Source organism: Ambystoma mexicanum, chromosome 6q (assembly GCF_040938575.1).
Source record: "Ambystoma mexicanum isolate Mex_15411 chromosome 6q, UKY_AmexF1_1, whole genome shotgun sequence".
NCBI lineage: Eukaryota > Metazoa > Chordata > Amphibia > Caudata > Ambystomatidae > Ambystoma > Ambystoma mexicanum.
In genome coordinates this window covers 1192801649-1192825667 of record NC_090937.1, presented here as the reverse complement: position 1 = coordinate 1192825667, position 24019 = coordinate 1192801649, and positions in this window count along the sequence as shown.

Sequence of the window (24019 nt, the reverse complement as noted above, 5' to 3'; positions counted from 1 at the left end):
GGTGGCTTGGACACCCGAGGCCCATATCAGTACGTTGTGCCGGTCGGAAGAGCGTCTCAAATTCCGGTCAGAAAACAGACTTGGGGTTACTTGTGTTTTAGGCTTTCCCCTTGGCGGCCAGGTAGGTGCACCCACACATGTGAGGTACCGTTTTCATCGGGACACTTGTGGAAACGCGGGACGGTAGGCCCTGTGTTGTTGGGGGTGTGTTTCGATGGGTCAGCTGAGCAAAATGTGCGGAAAATGTGTTTTTTTCCCCACATTTCGGACTTTGCGGGGTTGTCTGGGTAATAAATTCTGGGGCGATTTGCGCATATCATACCTCTGCGGATTCCCACGGGTGTCCTCTTTTTGTAAATGCATGGGGTTCCCTGTTTTCCCCGGTGGCTTGGACACCCGAGGCCCATATCAGTACGTTGTGCCAGTCGGCAGAGTGTCTCAAATTCCGGTCAGAAAACAGACTTGGGGTTACTTGTGTTTTAGGCTTTCCCCTTGGCGGCCAGGTAGGTGCACCCACACATGTGAGGTACCGTTTTCATCGGGACACCTCTGGGAACGCGGGACGATAGGCCATGTGCTGTTGGGGACGTGTTTCGACGGGTGAGCCGAGCGAAATGTGCGGAAAATGCATTTTTTTCCCACATTTCGGACTTTGCGGGGGTGTATGGGTAATACATTCTGGGGAGATTTGGGCATATCATACCTCTGCGGATTCCAACGGGTGTCTTCTTTTTGGAAATGCATGGGGTTCCCTGTTTTCCCCGGTGGCTTGGACACCCGAGGCCCATATCAGTACGTTGTGCCGGTCGGAAGAGCGTATCAAATTCCGGTCAGAAAACAGACTTGGGGTTACTTGTGTTTTAGGCTTTCCCCTTGGCGGCCAGGTAGGTGCACCCACACATGTGAGGTACCTTTTTCATCGGGACACCTGTGGGAACGCGGAACGATAGGCCATGTGCTGTTGGGGACGTGTTTCGACGGGTGAGCCGAGCGAAATGTGCGGAAAATGCATTTTTTTCCCACATTTCGGACTTTGCGGGGCTGTATGGGTAATACATTCTGGGGAGATTTGGGCATATCATACCTCTGCGGATTCCCACGGGTGTCTTCTTTTTGGAAATGCATGGGGTTCCCTGTTTTCCCCGGTGGCTTGGACACCCGAGGCCCATATCAGTACGTTGTGCCGGTCGGAAGAGCGTCTCAAATTCCGGTCAGAAAACAGACTTGGGGTTACTTGTGTTTTAGGCTTTCCCCTTGGCGGCCAGGTAGGTGCACCCACACATGTGAGGTACCGTTTTCATCGGGACACTTGTGGAAACGCGGGACGGTAGGCCCTGTGTTGTTGGGGGTGTGTTTCGATGGGTCAGCTGAGCAAAATGTGCGGAAAATGTGTTTTTTTCCCCACATTTCGGACTTTGCGGGGTTGTCTGGGTAATAAATTCTGGGGCGATTTGCGCATATCATACCTCTGCGGATTCCCACGGGTGTCCTCTTTTTGTAAATGCATGGGGTTCCCTGTTTTCCCCGGTGGCTTGGACACCCGAGGCCCATATCAGTACGTTGTGCCAGTCGGCAGAGTGTCTCAAATTCCGGTCAGAAAACAGACTTGGGGTTACTTGTGTTTTAGGCTTTCCCCTTGGCGGCCAGGTAGGTGCACCCACACATGTGAGGTACCGTTTTCATCGGGACACCTCTGGGAACGCGGGACGATAGGCCATGTGCTGTTGGGGACGTGTTTCGACGGGTGAGCCGAGCGAAATGTGCGGAAAATGCATTTTTTTCCCACATTTCGGACTTTGCGGGGGTGTATGGGTAATACATTCTGGGGAGATTTGGGCATATCATACCTCTGCGGATTCCAACGGGTGTCTTCTTTTTGGAAATGCATGGGGTTCCCTGTTTTCCCCGGTGGCTTGGACACCCGAGGCCCATATCAGTACGTTGTGCCGGTCGGAAGAGCGTATCAAATTCCGGTCAGAAAACAGACTTGGGGTTACTTGTGTTTTAGGCTTTCCCCTTGGCGGCCAGGTAGGTGCACCCACACATGTGAGGTACCTTTTTCATCGGGACACCTGTGGGAACGCGGAACGATAGGCCATGTGCTGTTGGGGACGTGTTTCGACGGGTGAGCCGAGCGAAATGTGCGGAAAATGCATTTTTTTCCCACATTTCGGACTTTGCGGGGCTGTATGGGTAATACATTCTGGGGAGATTTGGGCATATCATACCTCTGCGGATTCCCACGGGTGTCTTCTTTTTGGAAATGCATGGGGTTCCCTGTTTTCCCAGGTGGCTTGGACACCCGAGGCCCATATCAGTACGTTGTGCCGGTCGGAAGAGCGTCTCAAATTCCGGTCAGAAAACAGACTTGGGGTTACTTGTGTTTTAGGCTTTCCCCTTGGCGGCCAGGTAGGTGCACCCACACATGTGAGGTACCGTTTTCATCGGGACACTTGTGGGAACGCGTGACGGTAGGCCATGTGCTGGTTTAGTTTAGTTTATTTAGTTTATTATTTATAGAGCGCGCCAAACCCTGGGGCATCAGGGCGCAAAAAACGACAAGAATATGCTCAGCTTAGTTACAGTTGCATGGTAAGTAGGACAGTACATGGTATTCAGACAATTTACATTAGGCAGATATATACAAGGCAAGGGATCTAGGTCCAGAACAAAGAATTGCATGTGCACGTATTCATGAGAGGAGTATAAAATAATAATATATACAGTAGTAATAAACAGGCACCCGGAACATTCCAGTGCATGAAGAAAGAGTAGGGTGCAAATAGCTTGGTGCCAGGGAGCTAGTCAAGCTTCAGGTAGGTTTGTCATCGGATATACGCAGGTCAGAGTAGTTAGGTGTCATTGGCTCTCAACCAATTGGTCATGTTCTGTCTGAATTTAACAAAAGGCTGGCGTTCTCTAATGCCATGCGGTAGTGAGTTCCACAGCTGTGCAGCCTTGACTGGGAAGTTTTGTCCTCCTATAGTAGCGAGTTTGAATCGCGGGACTTGTAGGCAGTTAGCGTTTGCTGTTCTTGTGGGTCTGGTCGAGGGCGTGTTTCGATGGGTGAGCCGAACAAAATGTGCAGAAAATGCGTTTATTTTCCCACATTTGGGACTTTGCAGGGGTGTCTGGGTAATAAATTCTGGGGTGATTTGCGCAAATCATACCTCTGCAGATTCCCACAGGTTTCCTATTTTTGGAAATACATGGGGTTCCCTGTTTTCCCCGGTGGCTTGGACACCCGAGACCCATATCTGTATGTTGTGCCGGTCGGCAGAGCGTCTCAAATTCCGGTCAGAAAACAGACTTGGGGTTACTTGTGTTTTAGGCTTTCCCCTTGGCGGCTAGGTAGGTGCACCCACACATGTGAGGTACTGTTTTCATTGGGACACCTGTGGGAATGCGGGACGGTAGGCCATGTGCTGTTGGGGGCGTGTTTCGATGGGTGAGCCGAGCGGAATGTGCGGAAAATGTGTTTTTTTCCCCACATTTCGGACTTTGCGGGGGTGTCTGGGTAATAATTTCTGGGGCGATTTGGGCATTTCATTCCTCTGCGGATTCCCACGGGTGTCCTCCTTTCAGAAATGCATGGGGTTCCCTGTTTTCCCCGGTGGCTTGGAAACCCGAGGCCCATACCTGTATGTTGTGCCGGTCGGCAGAGCGTCTCAAATTCCGGTCAGAAAACAGACTTGGGGTTACTTGAGTTTTAGGCTTTCCCCTTGGCGGCCAGGTAAGTGCACCCACACATGTGAGGTAGCGTTTTCATTGGGACACCTGTGGGAACGTGGGACAGTAGGCCATGTGTTGTTGGGGGCGTGTTTCGATGGGTCAGCCAAGCAAAATGTGTGGAAAATGCGTTTTTTTCCCCACATTTCGGACTTTGCGGGGTTGTCTGGGTAATAAATTCTGGGGCGATTTAGGCATATCATACCTCTGTGGATTCCCACGGGTGTCCTCCTTTCAGAAATGCATGGGGTTCCCTGTTTTCCCCGGTGGCTTGGACACCCGAGGCCCATATCAGTACGTTGTGCCGGTCGGCAGAGCGTCTCAAATTCCGGTCAGAAAACAGACTTGGGGTTACTTGTGTTTTAGGCTTTCCCCTTGGCGGCCAGGTAGGTGCACCCACACATGTGAGGTATCGTTTTCATCGGAACACCCGTGGGAACGTGGGATCTTAGACCATGTGCTGTTGGGGGCGTGTTTCGATGGGTGAGCCGAGCAAAATGTGCAGAAAATGCGTTTATTTTCCCACATTTCGGATTTTGCAGGGGTGTCTGGGTAATAAATTCTGGTGCGATTTTGGCATATCATACCTCTACAGATTCCCACGGGTGTCCTCTTTTAGGAAATGCATGGGGTTCCCTGTTTTCCCCGGTGGCTTGGACACCCGAGGCCCATATCTGTATGTTGTGCCGATCGGCAGAGCGTCTCGAATTCCGGTCAGAAAACAGACTTGGGGTTGCTTGTGTTTTAGGCTTTCCCCTAGGCGGCTAGGTAGGTGCACCCACACATGTGAGGTACCGTTTTCATCGGGACATCTGTGGAAACGCGGGACGGTAGGCCATATGTTGTTGGGGGCGGGTTTCGATGGGTGAGCCGAGCGAAATGTGCGGAAAATGCATTTTTTTCCCACATTTCGGACTTTGCAGGGGTGTCTGGGTAATAAATTCTGGTGCGATTTTGGCATATCATACCTCTGCAGATTCCCACGGGTGTCCTCTTTTCGGAAATGCATGGGGTTCCTTGTTTTCCCCGGTGGCTTGGACACCCGAGGACCATATCTGTATGTTGTGCCGGTCGGCAGAGCGTCTCAAATTCCGGTCAGAAAACATACTTGGGGTTACTTGTGTTTTAGGCTTTCCCCTTGGCGGCCAGGTAGGTGCCTCCACACATGTGAGATACCATTTTCATCGGGACACCTGTGGGTACGCGGGACGGTAGGCCATGTGCTGTTGGGGGTGTGTTTCGATGGGTGAGCCGAGCAAAATGTGCAGAAAATGCGTTTATTTTCCCACATTTGGGACTTTGCAGGGGTGTCTGGGTAATAAATTCTGGGGTGATTTGCGCAAATCATACCTCTGCAGATTCCCACAGGTTTCCTATTTTTGGAAATACATGGGGTTCCCTGTTTTCCCCGGTGGCTTGGACACCCGAGGCCCATATCAGTACGTTGTGCCAGTCGGCAGAGTGTCTCAAATTCCGGTCAGAAAACAGACTTGGGGTTACTTGTGTTTTAGGCTTTCCCCTTGGCGGCCAGGTAGGTGCACCCACACATGTGAGGTACCGTTTTCATCGGGACACTTGTGGGAACGCGTGACGGTAGGCCATGTGCTGGTTTAGTTTAGTTTATTTAGTTTATTATTTATAGAGCGCGCCAAACCCTGGGGCATCAGGGCGCAAAAAACGACAAGAATATGCTCAGCTTAGTTACAGTTGCATGGTAAGTAGGACAGTACATGGTATTCAGACAATTTACATTAGGCAGATATATACAAGGCAAGGGATCTAGGTCCAGAACAAAGAATTGCATGTGCACGTATTCATGAGAGGAGTATAAAATAATAATATATACAGTAGTAATAAACAGGCACCCGGAACATTCCAGTGCATGAAGAAAGAGTAGGGTGCAAATAGCTTGGTGCCAGGGAGCTAGTCAAGCTTCAGGTAGGTTTGTCATCGGATATACGCAGGTCAGAGTAGTTAGGTGTCATTGGCTCTCAACCAATTGGTCATGTTCTGTCTGAATTTAACAAAAGGCTGGCGTTCTCTAATGCCATGCGGTAGTGAGTTCCACAGCTGTGCAGCCTTGACTGGGAAGTTTTGTCCTCCTATAGTAGCGAGTTTGAATCGCGGGACTTGTAGGCAGTTAGCGTTTGCTGTTCTTGTGGGTCTGGTCGAGGGCGTGTTTCGATGGGTGAGCCGAACAAAATGTGCAGAAAATGCGTTTATTTTCCCACATTTGGGACTTTGCAGGGGTGTCTGGGTAATAAATTCTGGGGTGATTTGCGCAAATCATACCTCTGCAGATTCCCACAGGTTTCCTATTTTTGGAAATACATGGGGTTCCCTGTTTTCCCCGGTGGCTTGGACACCCGAGACCCATATCTGTATGTTGTGCCGGTCGGCAGAGCGTCTCAAATTCCGGTCAGAAAACAGACTTGGGGTTACTTGTGTTTTAGGCTTTCCCCTTGGCGGCTAGGTAGGTGCACCCACACATGTGAGGTACTGTTTTCATTGGGACACCTGTGGGAATGCGGGACGGTAGGCCATGTGCTGTTGGGGGCGTGTTTCGATGGGTGAGCCGAGCGGAATGTGCGGAAAATGTGTTTTTTTCCCCACATTTCGGACTTTGCGGGGGTGTCTGGGTAATAATTTCTGGGGCGATTTGGGCATTTCATTCCTCTGCGGATTCCCACGGGTGTCCTCCTTTCAGAAATGCATGGGGTTCCCTGTTTTCCCCGGTGGCTTGGAAACCCGAGGCCCATACCTGTATGTTGTGCCGGTCGGCAGAGCGTCTCAAATTCCGGTCAGAAAACAGACTTGGGGTTACTTGAGTTTTAGGCTTTCCCCTTGGCGGCCAGGTAAGTGCACCCACACATGTGAGGTAGCGTTTTCATTGGGACACCTGTGGGAACGTGGGACAGTAGGCCATGTGTTGTTGGGGGCGTGTTTCGATGGGTCAGCCAAGCAAAATGTGTGGAAAATGCGTTTTTTTCCCCACATTTCGGACTTTGCGGGGTTGTCTGGGTAATAAATTCTGGGGCGATTTAGGCATATCATACCTCTGTGGATTCCCACGGGTGTCCTCCTTTCAGAAATGCATGGGGTTCCCTGTTTTCCCCGGTGGCTTGGACACCCGAGGCCCATATCAGTACGTTGTGCCGGTCGGCAGAGCGTCTCAAATTCCGGTCAGAAAACAGACTTGGGGTTACTTGTGTTTTAGGCTTTCCCCTTGGCGGCCAGGTAGGTGCACCCACACATGTGAGGTATCGTTTTCATCGGAACACCCGTGGGAACGTGGGATCTTAGACCATGTGCTGTTGGGGGCGTGTTTCGATGGGTGAGCCGAGCGAAATGTGCGGAAAATACGTTTTTTTCCCACATTTCGGATTTTGCAGGGGTGTCTGGGTAATAAATTCTGGTTCGATTTTGGCATATCATACCTCTACAGATTCCCACGGGTGTCCTCTTTTAGGAAATGCATGGGGTTCCCTGTTTTCCCCGGTGGCTTGGACACCCGAGGCCCATATCTGTATGTTGTGCCGATCGGCAGAGCGTCTCGAATTCCGGTCAGAAAACAGACTTGGGGTTGCTTGTGTTTTAGGCTTTCCCCTAGGCGGCTAGGTAGGTGCACCCACACATGTGAGGTACCGTTTTCATCGGGACATCTGTGGAAACGCGGGACGGTAGGCCATATGTTGTTGGGGGCGGGTTTCGATGGGTGAGCCGAGCGAAATGTGCGGAAAATGCATTTTTTTCCCACATTTCGGACTTTGCAGGGGTGTCTGGGTAATAAATTCTGGTGCGATTTTGGCATATCATACCTCTGCAGATTCCCACGGGTGTCCTCTTTTCGGAAATGCATGGGGTTCCTTGTTTTCCCCGGTGGCTTGGACACCCGAGGACCATATCTGTATGTTGTGCCGGTCGGCAGAGCGTCTCAAATTCCGGTCAGAAAACATACTTGGGGTTACTTGTGTTTTAGGCTTTCCCCTTGGCGGCCAGGTAGGTGCCTCCACACATGTGAGATACCATTTTCATCGGGACACCTGTGGGTACGCGGGACGGTAGGCCATGTGCTGTTGGGGGTGTGTTTCGATGGGTGAGCCGAGCAAAATGTGCGTAAAATGCATTTTTTTTTCCACATTTCGGACTTTGCGGGGGTGTCTGGGTAATACATTCTGGGGTGATTTGCGCAAATCATACCTCTGCGGATTCCAATTGTGTCTTCTTTTCGGAAATTCATGGGGGTCCCTGTTTTTCTTGGTGGCTGCAACACCCCAGGCCTAAATCTGTAGGTTGGCTCCCCAAGCCCTTTGGGGGGATAGCAGTGGTTTAGCCGTATTCCTTCGCGCCCAGGTAGGTGCACCCACACATGTGAGGTACCATTTTCATCAGCGGGACGGTAGGCCATGTGTTGTTGGGGGAGTGTTTCGATGGGTGAGCCGTGCGAAATGTGCGGAAAATGCATTTTTTTCCCACAATTTGGACTTTGCACGGTTGTCTGGGCAATAAATTCTGGGGCGATTTGGGCATATCATACCTCTGCGGATTCCCACGGGTGTCCTCCTTTCAGAAATGCATGAGGTTCCCTGTTTTCCCGGTGGCTTGGAAACTCAAAGCCCATATCTGTATGTTGTGCCGGTCGACAGAGCGTCTCAAATTCCGGTCAGAAAACAGACTTGGGGTTACTTGTGTTTTAGGCTTTCCCCTTGGCGGCCAGGTAGGTGCACCCACACATGTGAGGTATCGTTTTCATTGGGACACCGGTGGGAACGCGGGACGGTAGTCCATGTGTTGTTGGGGGCGTGTTTCGATGGGTGAGCCGAGCGAAATGTGCGGAAAATTCGTTTTTTTCCCCACATTTCGGACTTTGCGGGGGTGTCTGGGTAATAAATTCTGGGGAGATTTGGGCATATCATACCTCTGCGGATTCCCACGGGTGTCCTTTTTTTGGAAATGCATGGGGTTGCCTGTTTTCCCCAGTGGCTTGGACACCCGAGGCCCATATCTGTATGTTGTGCCGGTTGGCAGAGCGTCTCAAATTCCGGTCAGAAAACAGACTTGGGGTTACTTGTGATTTAGGCTTTCCCCTTGGCGGCCAGGTAAGAGCACCCACACATGTGAGGTATCGTTTTCATCGGGACACCTGTGGGAACGCGGGATGGTAGGCCATGTGCTGTTGGGGGTGTGTTTCGATGGGTGAGCCAAGCGAAATGTGCGGAAAATTCGTTTTTTTCCCACATTTCGGACTTTGCGGGGTTGTCTAAGTAATACATTCTGGGGCAATTTGGGCATATCATACCTCTGCAGATTCCCACGGGGGTCCTCCTTTCAGAAATGCATTGGGTTCCCTGTTTTCCCCAGTGGCTTGGACACCCGAGGCCCATATCTGTATGTTGTGCCGGTCGGCAGAGCGTCTCAAATTCCGGTCAGAAAACAGACTTGGGGTTTCTTGTGTTGTAGGCTTTCCCCTTGGCAGCCAGGTAGGTGCATCTACACATGTGAGGTACCGCTTTCATCGGGACACCTGTGGGTACGCGGGACAGTAGGCCATGTGCTGTTGGGGGTGTGTTTCGATGGGTGAGCCGAGCGAAATGTTCGTAAAATGTGTTTTTTTTCCCACATTTCGGACTTTGCGGCGGTGTCTGGGTAATAAATTCTGGTGTGATTTTGGCATATCATACCTCTGCAGATTCCCACGGGTGTCCTCTTTTCGGAAATGCATGGGGTTCCCTGTTTTCCCTGGTGGCTTGGACACCCGAGGCCCATATCTGTATGTTGTGCCGATCGGCAGAGCGTCTCAAATTCCGGTCAGAAAACAGACTTGGGGTTACTTGTGTTTTAGGCTTTCCCCTTGGCGGCTAGGTAGGTGCACCCACACATATGAGGTACCGTTTTCATCGGCGGGACGGTAGGCCATGTGTTGTTTGGGGCGTTTTTCGATGGGTGAGCCGAGCGAAATGTGCAGAGAATGCATTTTTTCCCACATTTCGGACTTTGCAGGGTTGTCTGGGTAATACATTCTGGGGCGATTTGCGCATATCATACCTCTGTGGATTCCCACGGGTGTCCTCCTTTCAGAAATGCATGGGGTTCCCTGTTTTCCCCGGTGGCTTGGAAACCCAAGGGCCATATCTGTATATTGTGCCGGTCGACAGAGCGTCTCAAATTCCGGTCAGAAAACAGACTTGGGGTTACTTGTGTTTTAGGCTTTCCCCTTGGCGGCCAGGTAGGTGCACCCACACATGTGAGGTATCGTTTTCATCGGAAAACCCGTGGGAACGCGTGATCATAGACCATGTGGTGTTGGGGGCGTGTTTCGATGGGTGAGCCGAGCGAAATATGCGGAAAATGCATTTTTTTCCCCACATTTCGGACTTTGCGGGGGTGTCTGGGTAATAAATTCTGGGGAGATTTGGGCATATCATACCTCTGCCGATTCCCACGGGTGTCTTCTTTTTGGAAATGCATGGGGTTGCCTGTTTTCCCCAGTGGCTTGGACACCCGAGGCCCATATCTGTATGTTGTGCCTGTCGGCAGAGCGTCTCAAATTCCGGTCAGAAAACAGACTTGGGGTTACTTGTGTTAATTCTTTCCCCTTGGCGGCCAGGTAGGTGCATCCACACATGTGAGGTACCGTTTTCATCGGGACACCTGTGGGTACGCGGGACGATAGGCCATGTGCTGTTGGGGGTGTGTTTCGATGGGTGAGCCGAGCGAAATGTGTGTAAAATGCGTTTCTTTTCCCACATTTCGGACTTTGCGGGGGTGTATGTGTAATACATTCTGGGGCGATTTGCGCAAATCATACCTCTGCGGATTTCCAATGGTGTCTTCTTTTCGGAAATGCATGGGGGTCCCTGTTTTTCTTGGTGGCTGCAACACCCCAGGCCTAAATCTGTAGGTTGGCTCCCCAAGCCCTTTGGGGGGATAGCAATGGTTTAGCCTTATTCCTTCGCGCACAGGTAGGTGCACCCACACATGTGAGGTACCTTTTTCATCGCCGGGATGGTAGGCCATGTGTTGTTGGGGGCGTGTTTCGATGGGTGCGCTGAGCGAAATGTGCGGAAAATGCATTTTTTTTCCCACATTTCGGAATTTGCAGGGTTGTCTGGGTAATAAATTCTGGGGCGATTTGGGCATATCATACCTCTGCGGATTCCCACGGGTGTCTTCTTTTCGGAAATGCATGGGGTTCCCTGTTTTCCCCAGTGGCTTGGACACCTGAGGCCCATATCTGTATGTTGTGCCGGTCGCAGAGCGTCTCAATCTAAAATTCAGGTCAGAAAACAGACTTGGGGTTACTTGTGTTTTAGGCTTTCCCCTTGGCGGCCAGGTAAGTGCACCCGCACATGTGAGGTACCGTTTTCATCGGGACACCTGTGGGAACACGGGACGGTAAGCCATGTGTTGTTGGGGGCGTGTTTCGATGGGTGAGCCGAGCGAAATGTGCGGAAAATACGTTTTTTCCCACATTTCGGACTTTGCAGGGGTGTCTGGGTAATAAATTCTGGTGCGATTTTGGCATATCATACCTCTACAGATTCCCACGGGTGTCCTCTTTTAGGAAAGGCATGGGATTCCCTGTTTTCCCCGGTGGCTTGGACACCCGAGGCCCATATCAGTACGTTGTGCCAGTCGGCAGAGCGTATCAAATTCCGGTCAGAAAACAGACTTGGGGTTACTTGTGTTTTAGGCTTTCCCCTTGGCGGCCAGGTAGGTGCACCCACACATGTGAGGTACCGTTTTCATCGGGACACATGTGGGAACGCGGGACGATAGGCCATGTGTTGTTGGGGGCGTGTTTCGATGGGTGAGCCGAGCAAAATATGCGGAAAATGCATTTCTTTCCCCACATTTCGGACTTTGCGGGGGTGTCTGGGTAATAAATTCTGGGGAGATTTGGGCATATCATACCTCTGTGGATTCCCACGGGTGTCCTTTTTTTGGAAATGCATGGGGTTGCCTGTTTTCCCCAGTGGCTTGGACACCCGAGGCCCATATCTGTATGTTGTGCCGGTCGGCAGAGCGTCTCAAATTCCGGTCAGAAAACAGACTTGGGGTTACTTGTGTTAATTCTTTCCCCTTGGCGGCCAGGTAGGTGCATCCACACATGTGAGGTACCGTTTTCATCGGGACACCTGTGGGTACGCGGGACGATAGGCCATGTGCTGTTGGGGGTGTGTTTCGATGGGTGAGCCCAGCGAAATGTGTGTAAAATGCGTTTCTTTTCCCACATTTCGGACTTTGCGGGGGTGTATGTGTAATAAATTCTGGGGCGATTTGCGCAAATCATACCTCTGCGGATTTCCAATGGTGTCTTCTTTTCGGAAATGCATGGGGGTCCCTGTTTTTCTTGGTGGCTGCAACACCCCAGGCCTAAATCTGTAGGTTGGCTCCCCAAGCCCTTTGGGGGGATAGCAATGGTTTAGCCTTATTCCTTCGCGCACAGGTAGGTGCACCCACACATGTGAGGTACCTTTTTCATCGCCGGGATGGTAGGCCATGTGTTGTTGGGGGCGTGTTTCGATGGGTGCGCTGAGCGAAATGTGCGGAAAATGCATTTTTTTTCCCACATTTCGGAATTTGCAGGGTTGTCTGGGTAATAAATTCTGGGGCGATTTGGGCATATCATACCTCTGCGGATTCCCACGGGTGTCATCTTTTCGGAAATGCATGGGGTTCCCTGTTTTCCCCAGTGGCTTGGACACCTGAACCCATATCTGTATGTTGTGCCGGTCGCAGAGCGTCTCAATCTAAAATTCAGGTCAGAAAACAGACTTGGGGTTACTTGTGTTTTAGGCTTTCCCCTTGGCGGCCAGGTAAGTGCACCCGCACATGTGAGGTACCGTTTTCATCGGGACACCTGTGGGAACACGGGACGGTAAGCCATGTGTTGTTGGGGGCGTGTTTCGATGGGTGAGCCGAGCGAAATGTGCGGAAAATACGTTTTTTCCCACATTTCGGACTTTGCAGGGGTGTCTGGGTAATAAATTCTGGTGCGATTTTGGCATATCATACCTCTACAGATTCCCACGGGTGTCCTCTTTTAGGAAAGGCATGGGGTTCCCTGTTTTCCCCGGTGGCTTGGACACCCGAGGCCCATATCAGTACGTTGTGCCAGTCGGCAGAGCGTATCAAATTCCGGTCAGAAAACAGACTTGGGGTTACTTGTGTTTTAGGCTTTCCCCTTGGCGGCCAGGTAGGTGCACCCACACATGTGAGGTACCGTTTTCATCGGGACACATGTGGGAACGCGGGACGATAGGCCATGTGTTGTTGGGGGCGTGTTTCGATGGGTGAGCCGAGCAAAATATGCGGAAAATGCATTTCTTTCCCCACATTTCGGACTTTGCGGGGGTGTCTGGGTAATAAATTCTGGGGAGATTTGGGCATATCATACCTCTGCGGATTCCCACGGGTGTCCTTTTTTTGGAAATGCATGGGGTTGCCTGTTTTCCCCAGTGGCTTGGACACCCGAGGCCCATATCTGTATGTTGTGCCGGTCGGCAGAGCGTCTCAAATTCCGGTCAGAAAACAGACTTGGGGTTACTTGTGTTTTAGGCTTTCCCCTTGGCGGCCAGGTAGGAGCACCCACACATGTGAGGTATCGTTGTCATCGGGACACCTGTGGGAACGCGGGATGGTAGGCCATGTGCTGTTGGGGGTGTGTTTCGATGGGTGAGCCGAGCGAAATGTGCGGAAAATTCGTTTTTTTCCCACATTTCGGACTTTGCGGGGTTGTCTAGGTAATACATTCTGGAGCGATTTGGGCATATCATACCTCTGCGGATTCCCACGGGGGTCCTCCTTTCAGAAATGCATGGGGTTCCCTGTTTTCCCCGGTGGCTTGGAAACCCGAGGGCCATATCTGTATATTGTGCCGGTCGACAGAGCGTCTCAAATTCCGATTAGAAAACAGACTTGGGGTTACTTGTGTTTTAGGCTTTCCCCTTGGCAGCCAGGTAGGTGCACCCACACATGTGAGGTACCGTTTTCATTGGGACACCTGTGGGAACGCGGGACGGTAGGCCATGCGTTGTTGGGGGCGTGTTTCGATGGGTGAGCCGAGCAAAATATGCGAAAAATGCATTTCTTTCCCCACATTTCGGACTTTGCGGTTGTGTCTGGGTAATAAAATCTGGGGCGACTTGCGCAAATCATACCTCTGCGGATTCCCACGGGTGTCTTCTTTTCAGAAATGCATGGGGGTCCCTGTTTTTCTTGGTGGCTGCAACACCCCAGGCCTAAATCTGAAGGTTGGCTCCCCAAACCCTTTGGGGGGATAGCAGTGGTTTAGCCTTATTCCGTCGCGCCCAGGTAGGTGCACCCACACATGTGATGTAGCGTTTTCATTGGGACACATATGGGAACGCGGGACGGTAAACCCTGTGTTGTTGGGGTCGTGTTTCGATGGGTCAGCCGAGCAAAATGTGCGGAAAATGCGTTTTTTCCCCCACATTTCGGACTTTGCGGGGTTGTCTGGGTAATACATTCTGGGGCAATTTGGGCATATCATACCTCTGTGGATTCCCACGGGTGTCCTCTTTTTGGAAATGCATGGGGTTTCCTGTTTTCCCCGGTGGCTTGGACACCCGAGGCCCATATCTTTAAGTTCTGCCGTTCGGCAGAGCGTATCAAATTCCAGTCAGAAAACAGACTTGGGGATACTTGTGTTTTAGGCTTTCCCCTTGGCGGCCAGGTAGGTGCACCCACACATGTGAGGTACCATTTTCATCGGGACACCTGTGGGAACGCGGGACAATAGGCCATGTGCTGTTGGGGATGTGTTTCGACGGGTGAGCCGAGCGAAATGTGCGGAAAATGCATTTTTTTCCCACATTTTGGACTTTGCGGGGGTGTATGGTAATACATTCTGGGGAGATTTGGGCATATCATACCTCTGCGGATTCCCACGGGTGTCTTCTTTTTGGAAATGCATGGGGTTCCCTGTTTTCCCCGGTGGCTTGGACACCCGAGGCCCATATCAGTACGTTGTGCCAGTCGGCAGAGCGTATCAAATTCCGGTCAGAAAACAGACTTGGGGTTACTTGTGTTTTAGGCTTTCCCCTTGGCGGCCAGGTAGGTGCACCCACACATGTGAGGTACCGTTTTCATCGGGACACATGTGGGAACGCGGGACGATAGGCCATGTGTTGTTGGGGGCGTGTTTCGATGGGTGAGCCGAGCAAAATATGCGGAAAATGCATTTTTTCCCCACATTTTGGAATTTGCGGGGGTTTCTGGGTAATAAATTCTGGGGAGATTTGGGCATATCATACCTCTGTGGATTCCCACGGGTGTCCTTTTTTTGGAAATGCATGGGGTTGCCTGTTTTCCCCAGTGGCTTGGACACCCGAGGCCCTTATCTGTATGTTGTGCCGGTCGGCAGAGCGTCTCAAATTACGGTCAGAAAAAAGACTTGGGGTTACTTGTGTTTTAGGCTTTCCCCTTGGCGGCCAGGTAGGTGCACCCACACATGTGAGGTATTGTTTTCATCGGGACACCTGTGGCAACGCGGGATGGTAGGCCATGTGCTGTTGGGGGTGTGTTTCGATGGGTGAGCCGAGCGAAATGTGTGGAAAATTCGTTTTTTTCCCACATTTCGGACTTTGCGGGGTTGTCTAGGTAATACATTCTGGGGCGATTTGGGCATATCATACCTCTGCGGATTCCCACGGGGGTCCTTCTTTCAGAAATGCATTGGGTTCCCTGTTTTCCCCAGTGGCTTGGACACCCGAGGCCCATATCTGTATGTTGTGCCGGTCGGCAGAGCGTCTCAAATTCCGGTCAGAAAACAGACTTTGGGTTTCTTGTGTTTTAGGCTTTCCCCTTGGCAGCCAGGTAGGTGCATCCACACATGTGAGGTACTGTTTTCATCGAGACACCTGTGGGTACGCGGGACAGTAGGCCATGTGCTGTTGGGGGTGTGTTTCGATGGGTGAGCCGAGCAAAATGTGCGTAAAATGCATTTTTTTTCCCACATTTCGGACTTTGCAGCGGTGTCTGGGTAATAAATTCTGGTGCGATTTTGACATATCATACCTCTGCAGATTCCCACGGGTGTCCTCTTTTCGGAAATGCATGGGGTTCCCTGTTTTCCCTGGTGGCTTGGACACCCGAGGCCCATATCTGTATGTTGTGCCGATTGGCAGAGCGTCTCAAATTCCGGTCAGAAAACAGACTTGGGGTTACGTGTGTTTTAGGCTTTCCCCTTGGCGGCTAGGTAGGTGCACCCACACATATGAGGTACCGTTTTCATCGGCGGGACGGTAGGCCATGTGTTGTTCGGGGCGTTTTTCGATGGGTGAGCCGAGCGAAATGTGCGGAAAATGCATTTTTTCCCACATTTCGGACTTTGCGGGGGTGTCTGGGTAATAAAATCTGGGGCGATTTGCGCAAATCATACCTCTGCGGATTCCCACGGGTGTCTTCTTTTCGGAAATGGATGGGGGTCCCTGTTTTTCTTGGTGGCTGCAACACCCCAGGCCTAAATCTGTAGGTTGGCTCCCCAAGCCCTTTGGGGGGATAGCAGTGGTTTAGCCTTATTCCTTCGCGCCCAGGTAGGTGCACCCACACATGTGAGGTACCATTTTCATCAGCGGGACGGTAGGCCATGTGTTGTTGGGGGAGTGTTTCGATGGGTGAGCCGAGCGAAATGTGCGGAAAATGCATTTTTTTCCCACATTTCGGACTTTGCACGGTTGTCTGGGCAATACATTCTGGGGCGATTTGGGCATATCATACCTCTGCGGATTCCCACGGGTGTCCTCCTTTCAGAAATGGATGAGGTTCCCTGTTTTCCCCGGTGGCTTGGAAACCCAAAGCCCATATCTGTATGTTGTGCCGGTCGACAGCGTCTCAAATTCCGGTCAGAAAACAGACTTGGGGTTACTTGTGTTTTAGGCTTTCCCCTTGGCGGCCAGGTAGGTGCACCCACACATGTGAGGTACTGTTTTCATTGGGACACCGGTGGGAACGCGGGACGGTAGTCCATGTGTTGTTGGGGGCGTGTTTCGATGGGTGAGCCGAGCAAAATATGCGGAAAATGCATTTTTTTCCCCACATTTCGGAATTTGCGGGGGTGTCTGGGTAATAAATTCTGGGGAGATTTGGGCATATCATACCTCTGCGGATTCCCACGGGTGTCCTTTTTTTGGAAATGCATGGGGTTGCCTGTTTTCCCCAGTGGCTTGGACACCCGAGGCCCATATCTGTATGTTGTGCCGGTCGGCAGAGCGTCTCAAATTCCGGTCAGAAAACAGACTTGGGGTTACTTGTGTTTTAGGCTTTCCCCTTGGCGGCCAGGTAGGAGGACCCACACATGTGAGGTATCGTTTTCATCGGGACACCTGTGGGAACGCGGGATGGTAGGCCATGTGCTGTTGGGGGTGTGTTTCGATGGGTGAGCCGAGCGAAATGTGCGGAAAATTCGTTTTTTTCCCACATTTTGGACTTTGCGGGGCTGTCTAGTGTTAGAATCCGGTTTTGGTAACTAAAAATAACCAACAATAGTACAGAATATCAGCATAAAAGGATACATGTAGGGTGGATTTTATCAAAAGGATACACGTAGAGTCTTCAGGAGATGACTCGATGTCCCTCGTAATTGGTGAATAGCGACCTTCCAACTGACGGCACTCTTTGACTGTTAAGGATACAGCCCAAGGGAGGAATCAGCGGAAAGGGCGAGTAAGTATAAAGGAACCACCAGCCTATTAGGAAAAAGATAAGGATGATTTCAGGAGCTGATAAAAACAAAATGACAGTATGTATCGGTTTGAAAACCACTGACCTGTTTTCTTTGAAGATGTAGGGGTAAGTAGGAACAATCAACCTGTGCTGTTGAGTCTTTAGTAATCCCAAATAGAAGAATCCTAAGCAACGACAGGGAAAGGAAGGTTAGTAGGGAAAATCTAACCCGCACGAAACGAGGGCCACACTAGATTCGAGATGGTGCACGCAGGATAGCGTCCATAATGTCTCAGTGCACTTGATGAATGAAGGAGAAGAACAGAGCCTCGGATTGGAGTGATTATGGAAGTTCGTGGGATAAGGAGAACCGAAAATCAAGCTGGTAAGTCCTTTACAGAAATTGCCCTTATGGAGCGCAGCCTCTCGGGGAGAACCGCAGGTACCACAATAGGCAAGGAGTTCGGAATGGTCAGGATACAGTCACAGAGTAATGCGGCCAAGACAGCGGGGGCAGCCAGAACCGGATAATGGCCCCGCGGGGAAGACTGCAGGAGCTGCTTCGGGAGGTTGCAGAGTTCGGAATAGTCATGTGGCCGTCACGATATTGTGCAGCCAGGTCGATGACTCAATAGGAGGTCGAGCAGCCAGAGTAATCCGTGGAGGAGCAAGGAAGAAGCAAGAGCAACGGCTCCGGAGCGTAGAACTAACGACGATCAGAAGCGCCGAACACCCGAACTTCCGGGTTTAAGTACGTGTCAGCTGAACAACGCGTAACACATGACCAACGCATTGTCAGCTGACTATCGCGTATGCCGGAAGGTCCTTAAAGAGGCACTACGCAAATGAAGGTGAAATATAAGGAAGGTATGAAACCAAAGTAAAAGACATGACCAATCCTACGGGAAATTGTCAATGTATTCTTTTGCCGGGCAGTTTATTAAACAGCCGCCAGCGAGTGTAGAACGGTCTAGCCGTTCGCTGGGCTGAATGACAAGAGGTCGAGGCGAAGCCATTGGCAGGCATGACAGTGCCATCCCCCAAAGAGTGCCCCACCCCCCTAGAAGCGTGAAACCGGCGCAGTAGAGCGGGGGCATGGATGTTGGAGAAGGGTTCCCAGCAACGATCCTCGGGGCCGTAACCCTTCCAATCAATGAGATAGTGTGGAACCCCAGCACGCAGCTTAACATCCAGAATAGCCTTCACCTCGTACTCCTCCGAACCTCGTACCGAGACTGCCAGAGGCTTAACCGGCAATCGTGTTCCAGCGGTCAAAGGCTTAACGAGAGAGACGTGAAACACTGGATGAACCCTCCAACGAGAAGGCAGTTCCAAACGAACAGCCACAGGGTTTATTACTTTGGTAATCTTATAAGGACCTACAAAACGAGGTAACAGCTTCTTTTTTCCAGGTATTTTCAGATGTTTGGTGGATAGCCAGACTGACATACCAACTTTGTATTGAGGAGCGACAAGTCTGTGTTTGTCAGCATGCCGTTTTGAGCGAGCCTGGGCTTCTTCCAGATTCTTTTTGATCCTGGTCTGTAGGGAAGTGATGTTCCGTACTTTGTTGACTGCCCCAGGGACCGAACCGGGCAATTTAGGATGAACAGGAATGGAACGAGGATGCTGACCATAGAGCGCGTAAAATGGCGATACGCCAGTAGAGGCATGCACCGAGTTATTATACGCAAATTCGGCCGCCGGCAGAACGGCAAGCCAGGAGGTCTGATGTTGTAGCAATAAACATCGTAGGTACTGTTCCATGACACCATTTACCCGTTCTGTCTGCCCGTCAGTCTGAGGGTGATAAGAACTAGATAGACGCACGTCCATCAAAAGTGTAGATGTTAAAGCCTTCCAGAAACGCGAAGCAAACTGTGATCCCCTGTCTGTGATCACTACTGCAGGAAGGCCAAAAAATCGGAAGACGTGTTTCAAAAAGAGATCCGCCAAGACAATGGCCGTAGGAATACCTTGACATGGGATGAACAGGGCCATTTTAGTGAAATAATCAACGACAACCCACACCGTGTTAAATCCCTGTACGGGAGGTAATTCCGCGACAAAGTCCATAGAAACCATGTACCAAGGTTTGTGTGGCACCGGTAAAGGCTGCAGCAATCCCATGGGTTTTCTCGATGTGGTTTTACACTGAGCGCATACAGCACAGGAAGAAACGTAGTCTATGACGTCGCGTGACATACCTGGCCACCAAGACCATCGCTGAACCAATTCCAAAGTCTTCTTTTGACCGGGATGAGCAGCGACTAATGAGTCATGACTCCATTCCATTGCCTTGAGACGGGTCTGATCCGTGGGTAAATACAAAAGACCGTTGTAGTACGGGAGACCATCGCTGACATCCAGATTCAATTCCAAAACCTTTTGTGGGTTTTGCGAGACCCATTTGGTTATATCCTGTTTGAGGGAAGGTTGAACAGAACAACTGCAAATAACGGTTTCTGCCAATAAAGTGGGTTTTGGGTCAACCCCATCAACCCGACCAGAATGGAGACGTGACAATGCGTCTGCTTTGGTGTGGTCTTTGGCCGGGCGATATGAGATATGGAAATCGAACTGGGCAAAGAACGAGTGCCAACGAGCTTGTCTAGCAGTTAAGCATTTCATCGATTTTATTTCTTGGAGATTGCGGTGGTCTGAATACACAAGCACCGAATGTTTTGCCCCAAGAAGATGGTGTCTCCATGTTAAGAACGCGTCTTTTATCGCCAATAGCTCTTTCTCTGTGACAGTGTAGTTCTTTTCATAAGGGGCTAATTTACGTGAGAAAAACGCCACTGGGTGTTCCTCTCTAGTGTACGTACATTCCTGTGAGAGGATAGCCCCTATAGCCAAACTGGAAGCGTCAGCCTCTACTATAAAGGGTGTCTCAGGATCTGGATGCTGTAGTACAGGGGCTGATGTAAAGGCCTCTTTCAACATATCGAAGGCCTTTTGTGCCTCTGTTGACCAGTGAAATGAAGCTTTGGGACTAGTCAGGGCTGTGAGTGGTGCTACTGTCTTAGAAAAAGAGTGGATGAATCTCCGATAAAAATTTGCGAAGCCCAGGAAGGATTGTAAGGATTTGACTGAGTTGGGAACGGGCCAGTCCAGGATTGCTTTGACCTTGGAATGACTCATTCTCACCCCCTTATTGGTGATATCATACCCTAGGAATTCAACTTCCTGAGTGTGGAATACACATTTTTCGGCTTTAACGAATAGGTGGTTTTCTCTCAATCTTTGAAGTATTTTGGTAACATGTGTGAGGTGATCCTCCATGGAGGTCGAATAGATTAGGATGTCATCTAGGTAGACGACCATGAATTGGTCAATGTAGTCACTGAAGATATCGTTCATAAAATACTGGAACGTTGCGGGGGCGTTGCACAATCCGAAAGGCATAACCAAATACTCATAGAGACCGTACCGGGTCTTAAATGCGGTCTTCCATTCGTCGCCTTGGCGAATACGTACGAGATTGTACGCCCCTCGCAAGTCCAGTTTAGTGAAGATGATAGAAGCACCCAATTGGTCTAGGAGTACATTAATTAACGGTAACGGGTACTGATTTTTTACAGTGATAGCATTGAGGGCCCTATAGTCAATGCACGGGCGTAGGTCCCCTTCTTTTTTAGGAACGAAGAACAGGGGCGAAGCAGCTGGTGACCGAGAAGAGCGAATAAAACCGTTTTCCAGGGCTTTATCGATATACTCTTTCAGTACTTCATCCTCCCGTTGGGTAAGTGAATAGACACGCCCTGTAGGAGTCTTGGCGCCAGCCACCAACTCTATAGGGCAGTCATAAGGCCTGTGAGGTGGTAACACCTCTGCTTTACCTTTATCAAACACATCGGCGTATGCCGCATACTCTCTAGGTACCAGGATGGGCTTGTTAGTAAGCAAGCCGATAATAGGAGCCCCCACTAGAAATGCCAACACTGGAGAACGGCTCCCTTTAGATCCCGGAAAGCACTCATTGTTGCAATAATCCGAGGGGTATCGGATGAGGCCTGTGGTCCAGTCAATGATAGGATTATGCAGTTTGAGCCATGACAAACCCAATATCAATGGGTATTGAGGTGCAGCTATCACATCAAAGACCAAGAGTTCTGTGTGACCATCAGGTAAGGACAGCTTAATTGGGATGGTCTCTTCTATTACCAACCCGGAAGACAAAGAAGAACCATCGATGTTATGAACTGCTTCTGGAACCAATTTAGGAACCGTGGGTATTGCTGACCGGGCCACAAACGATAGATCCATGTAGCAATTAGAGGCGCCTGAATCAAGCATAGCTAGGGATCGTAAAGTCGTCCCGTTAAATCCCAAGGACACTGGTACTGATATGGAGGAAGCCATGTAGACAGAGGAGTCCTGTTTGGTACTCGGCACAGGGACCCCTGCTATTGCCGAGCTTTGACGTTTCCCGACTTTCTAGGCGGTTTCTAGGGGCAGGACGCTAATAAGTGTTCAGGAGAGCCACAGTACATACATAAGTTGTTCTTGCGGCGGGTTTTCACGTTCAGAAACAGACAGACGGCCGCGTACTGCGCCTATTTGCATAGGTTCAGGTTCGCAGGTTGCGGGATGAGAAGTATCAGAACGCCCAGGTGTTGCCATGAAGGATTTCTTTTCTCCTTTCCTGGCGGATCGTCGGGCGTCTATTTGGAGGACCAGATCTAGGAGATCCGAAAATGCTGACGGAACCACAGGGACCGCTGACAAGGCATCTTTCAATTCTTCAGATAAGCCTTTGTAGAAGACTGCTGACTTCTTGTCCTCAGGCCATTGGGTTTCTGCTGTGAGTTGATTGAACCGAGCAAGGTATGCCAGTAAGCTTTGATTGCCTTGCTGTAAGTTCAATAGTTCAAGATCCGTAGCCTGGGTAGCGTGTCGCATATCGAATATTTTGCCCATGGCCAACAATAGAGCGTCACAGTCATACAACAAAGGACTGTTTGATTCGAGCAAAGGATTAGCCCATGCGGCAGCTGTTCCCCCTAGATAGGACAGCACGAATGCTGCTTTAGTGGTCAAATCTGGGAAAGAGCTGGGTCGACATAAGAAGTGAAGCCGACACTGGTTTACAAAGGTGCGAAAGTTCCTAGGTTCCCCCATAAATCTCTCCGGAGGGGCTAAAGGAAACTGGGCTGGCATGAGCACCTGTACGGGGTCCCTTTGAGTGGCCTGGAGACCCGAACCCGAGGCCACAGGATTCAAGCCTGCCACCCACTGTGGAGATGCGTGCATGGAATCTTGCAGCATGTCCATACGGTGGCGCAATGTATCCTGAGCTGATATCATTTCCTGTCTCAGGTCAGCAACCAGCTGAGTGAGTACAGTTAAGGGATCTGAACCCTCCATTTTAGGCTTCTGATTCTGTTAGAATCCGGTTTTGGTAACTAAAAATAACCAACAATAGTACAGAATATCAGCATAAAAGGATACATGTAGGGTGGATTTTATCAAAAGGATACACGTAGAGTCTTCAGGAGATGACTCGATGTCCCTCGTAATTGGTGAATAGCGACCTTCCAACTGACGGCACTCTTTGACTGTTAAGGATACAGCCCAAGGGAGGAATCAGCGGAAAGGGCGAGTAAGTATAAAGGAACCACCAGCCTATTAGGAAAAAGATAAGGATGATTTCAGGAGCTGATAAAAACAAAATGACAGTATGTATCGGTTCGAAAACCACTGACCTGTTTTCTTTGAAGATGTAGGGGTAAGTAGGAACAATCAACCTGTGCTGTTGAGTCTTTAGTAATCCCAAATAGAAGAATCCTAAGCAACGACAGGGAAAGGAAGGTTAGTAGGGAAAATCTAACCCGCACGAAACGAGGGCCACACTAGATTCGAGATGGTGCACGCAGGATAGCGTCCATAATGTCTCAGTGCACTTGATGAATGAAGGAGAAGAACAGAGCCTCGGATTGGAGTGATTATGGAAGTTCGTGGGATAAGGAGAACCGAAAATCAAGCTGGTAAGCCCTTTACAGAAATTGCCCTTATGGAGCGCAGCCTCTCGGGGAGAACCGCAGGTACCACAATAGGCAAGGAGTTCGGAATGGTCATGATACAGTCACAGAGTAATGCGGCCAAGACAGCGGGGGCAGCCAGAACCGGATAATGGCCCCGCGGGGAAGACTGCAGGAGCTGCTTCGGGAGGTTGCAGAGTTCGGAATAGTCAGGTGGCCGTCACGATGTTGTGCAGCCAGGTCGATGACTCAATAGGAGGTCGAGCAGCCAGAGTAATCCGTGGAGGAGCAAGGAAGAAGCAAGAGCAACGGCTCCGGAGCGTAGAACTAACGACGATCAGAAGCGCCGAACACCCGAACTTCCGGGTTTAAGTACGTGTCAGCTGAACAACGCGTAACACATGACCAACGCATTGTCAGCTGACTATCGCGTATGCCGGAAGGTCCTTAAAGAGGCACTACGCAAATGAAGGTGAAATATAAGGAAGGTATGAAACCAAAGTAAAAGACATGACCAATCCTACGGGAAATTGTCAATGTATTCTTTTGCCGGGCAGTTTATTAAACAGCCGCCAGCGAGTGTAGAACGGTCTAGCCGTTCGCTGGGCTGAATGACA